A 4,227-nucleotide genomic window follows, 5' to 3' on the forward strand; every position below is an offset into this window, starting at 1 on the left:
CTATTAATACTACTCGACACGCGAGACGAGCGATGACAACGAAAGCCCCTCTTTGAAAACCCTCCAAATATTGTTCTTAGTGGACACCTGGAAGCAATCATGGTTCACAGAGCCTGTTACTTTGCCTGGAATTTCCTCTGCTGTTCTGCTTAATTGAAGCAACGTGCAAAAATTGCCACAAGCACGTGGCGTGGACCCGATAATTAGGAATTTTTTTTTGTCCCACCATCTGCTGTATTCGGCCTGTCTTCGCTTCTCATGCCTTTGGTCTTAACCGCCACTGCGCCTTTTAAAAGGAAGAAGTAAAAATCGCTCCCGATTCGCTTTTGATTTATTTCTCCAACATTTACCGCTTGTGACTAAAGTACAGATTACACTATATATTCCGAGAGAAAATGAGTCTTTATGATCATAAGCCAATAAGGTTACAAGATGAGATGACGGATGTACCTTATTGAAACAGCATTCACTCACCGGGGGAGAAAACGTTTGTGCCACTGAAGCCTTACAACCGATCTCCACCTCCTCGTGTTGTTCTTTTTGTTTTTCGTTTTTTGAAATGCTTTGTAATTGTTGACTACGTCTAAATGTTCAAGTAAATGCTTGAACATTTAAAAGCTCAACAAGTTATTCTTATCGTCTTGCAGGACAATAATGTATATAATTGTTGTTTGCAGATAATGTGACATTACTTTCCTCTGTTTATTGTTTTTATTGTCTCGTCTTTATTGGCAATTCAACAAGGTGCAATGAATGGGTGTTACCAAGCAAACGGTGTCATAAAAAAAATTCAGCACCCAAACTCCGGTGTCCATGACAACGGCCATTGTCATCAAAGTATTCTGTCAAGCGGAAGAGAGAAAGCTTTATATTTTCTACCTTGTTTCATATTGCATGATCCTGATGTTTATTGTCACAATGTAAGTTAATCGCACTTTTGTGATCGCCGTGCCTGCCTTGAATAATTCAAGTTCTTATTGCATGGAGTGTCGACTCGTGTCACAATAGAACCATCTGCACGTGCCATTGTATGACAATGCCGCATTCATCGTGGCATATTGAAGCAAGTTTATTTAATTTGAGGATGACAAAAAAAAAACATTGGAATTGTCTGTTTACACGGTGGATTCAGATTGCCTGAAGCAAAGAGAAAGCGCAATTTGAATCGCTTGGCCATGACGTCATTTTTAATGCACCCATAATGCATTGCATGTGTATGTTTTCAGTTGCTTAGCGAATTGTCAAAGTTTGCTCGGGAAAGAGAAGGAAATTTTGCATCGCTTTAGCGAAATGGAATCGCAGTTACCACGTGTAGAATCACTTTTCAAAATCTGCACCTGTCCAGGACTTTCTATGCCAAATGCAGGTCTGTCTGGGACATTGCAATATATAAACAGCACCAAAAGTCTACCTGAAATCCACTCGCTCCATCCCCTCCCCCCTTCTCGGGGCAACGACTTAGCAGGCAAATATGTGCTGTGAATGAATGATAAATGCTTGAAAAAAAAACATTATAATATGGTTGTCTATCATTTCAGCAGCACAGGCAGTGGAGAATTGCCTGGCGGGGATTTGGACGTGTACTGACAAGGAACGAGGAAATTGGGGGAATTAAAGCAGGGGGTTCAGAAATCCATCACCACCACGTCTCTGTACAAAGTCACCTCGTCTGACAGTTCGGCGAGAGAAGGTTTGTTTTGTAAGTGCAGTTGCTAATCAAACTTTGGAATTTCATGAAGAATTGTTTTGTTTCATCGCCAAATAATATATAGTAGAACAAAGAACATTTCCTTGCAAGGGTTCAGCAAAAGCATAATCCACAAATATTTTGCAGGAGAGTTTGTTGATCGTATTAACTTTCTCTTCTTTTGACTTCTCCATCGATTATGAGAGGCTCAAGTGAAATATTGAAGTCACATGGGCAGACATTCGTGAGGTTTTTCCACTTTCCAAAGTGCTATCCACCTCAGAAAGAGCATTTTGCTTTGTTTATGATGATCCATTTGTATCATGTGTAATCAAAATGAAACTTGACTAAATACACCTATAAGGTTGAAGGATACAGTAGATTCTTTTCTACATTATGGTATATGCTTCATGAATACCGCTTTCCAAGTTTGGATGTATTTTTATAAAGGGTGCATATGCAGGGCTGACGTTTTCTTTTCGATACATTCGAGTAATTTCGTAGAGGAACTTTTACTTGTGATGTTCATTCACAACAACGAAGTTGTGAAAAAAATGGACAAATCAGCACAGAACATTAAGTGATTGATCATTGGGTCACAGTCTTATGCGGTCAACAAACGTGCAAGATGTGTAAAACTTTGCAGGTGAACATTGATTAATAAAATACTTGAACCATCACTTGCCCTGAGGATAACTTTCACTTGTTCGTTTTATCTTGCACTGCATTTATAGTCCGGTTTGGTCCTCTCTCTCCGTTCCACTGTCTGTACAATATGGAAATCTGACCTCCATATTTCCCTGTGTAAAAAGACCACTGATCTCAAAGATGCATTAAAAAGGCTCTTCGAATGAGATGCTCACAACAGTCCAAGACAAATCAACGTTTTTCATAATGTAAGTATATATATATATATATATATATATATATATATATATATATATATATATATATATATATATATATATATATATATATACTAACCAACTACGTATATGTATGTTGTATATACAGTAATCCCTCGATTTTCCTGACATTCAATATCCAGAAATTTGCTGTCACTGAAGCGAGTAATTCGGGATTAAATTTCGATACATGGAAGTAAAAAAAAAATCACAATCACTGAAATTTTGCATCTCAGAGAATATAAGTATATTTTAGAAAAAAATAAAAAATATATATAAATGCTTGGTCTGTGCGTTTTATTTACCTTAAACACATTTTATATTTGGCCTTTTGTCGTGTTTCATACAATGCCCCTTGTCATTTCCCATGGTGGTTGGCTGCCTGTGTGATTTACACTCCTTCGTTTTTCACATTTGTTCAAGACTAAAGTGCTTGCTTAAGATGTCTTGAAAGTGTGCAATTTCATAAAAGTTTTAAGAAATATAAAGATACAAGAAAGTTTGTTGCATTAATATGTGTATTTTTTACATTGTAGAGTTAAGATTTTGTTCTATAGGAACCTATCTCCACTTAGACAAATGGGAGTACAAGGGATAATTCAATTCGATAAGCAGAAATTCGCCGAACAGAAATATATTAAGGACCATAAACCTTCCGTATATCAAGGGATTACTGTGAATATACTGTGTGTGTGTGTGTGTGTGTGTGTGTGTGTGTGTGTGTGTGTGTGTGTGTGTGTGTGTGTGTGTGTGTGTGTGTGTGTGTGTGTGTGTGTGTGTGTGTGTGTGTGTGTGTGTGTGTGTGTGTGTGTGTGTGTGTGTGTGTTGTTACGGCTGTGGAAATTCACAGGACACCATAAAGGATATCCCCAAGATCAGTTATATCGCTAAGTGTGTGTTCAGATAGATTTCCCCACCTGTTGTTAAATGGCTTTTATTCGTGTGGACAGGGCTGTGATCTTTGAGTTAGCCGTTATTCTTTGCTATCGATATTTTGGACCAACCAAACCAGCAACAACCTTTTTTACAAACACCCAACAACACCACCCTCAAGACCACCACCCAACGCCAACCACGCCACCATTACAACAACCACACCACCAATCACCTTCTCCACACCCAAGCTACAACCTTCTCTGCATCAAAAACCGTCTCTGCCATGGAGAAAGAAGAAGGCATTCTGATAACGCACGGATTTTTCCTCTTACTTCCCCGTGCTTTGGGATGCGGGAGGGGCGAGTGGAGGGAGAATAGAGAAGTGCTACAAGGATGATTGCTTCAAAAAACCCTGACCCACGAGGGAAACGCCCCCCTTCTGGAAGGTTCCCGCAGGAGCGGGAAGGAGGGCGGGGCGAGAAAGGAGGGGGAATAAAAGCGAGCACTGAACGCAGCGAGGTGGGTGTGTGTGTGTGTGTCGTAAGAAAGGAAGCTACGTGGAGAGAACCGAGTCTCTGTCGGGGTTCGGAGAGTTTGGAGAAGCCAAGGAGCTGTGTGGAGGTCTGGGTTCGTGTCAGAGTCGGGAGCTTGGAACAGTCAGTCGGTGGAGGTTCGAGCATCGCGAAGGAGACATGGGCTGGAGGCGCAGCCCTGCTGTGTCGCGCAAACATGCGTGTTCGTGTGGGGAGAGCGGGAGAA

General features: G+C 40.5%; 1 long non-coding RNA gene across 1 annotated transcript in view; it reads left to right on the top strand.

The window, feature by feature from the left end:
* The first annotated feature begins 1,202 nt into the window (after positions 1-1,202).
* The window catches only part of LOC147025815 (uncharacterized), a 21,095-nt gene continuing 18,070 nt past the window's right edge, over positions 1,203-4,227 (top strand). The window contains exon 1 of the long non-coding RNA XR_015057895.1: positions 1,203-1,690. This is a non-coding gene — a long non-coding RNA (uncharacterized LOC147025815). The remainder of the gene's footprint in view (positions 1,691-4,227) is intronic.

This window comes from Eptatretus burgeri, chromosome 5, assembly GCF_056783735.1.
Source record: "Eptatretus burgeri isolate ZD-2024b chromosome 5, Ebu_testis_v1, whole genome shotgun sequence".
NCBI lineage: Eukaryota > Metazoa > Chordata > Myxini > Myxiniformes > Myxinidae > Eptatretus > Eptatretus burgeri.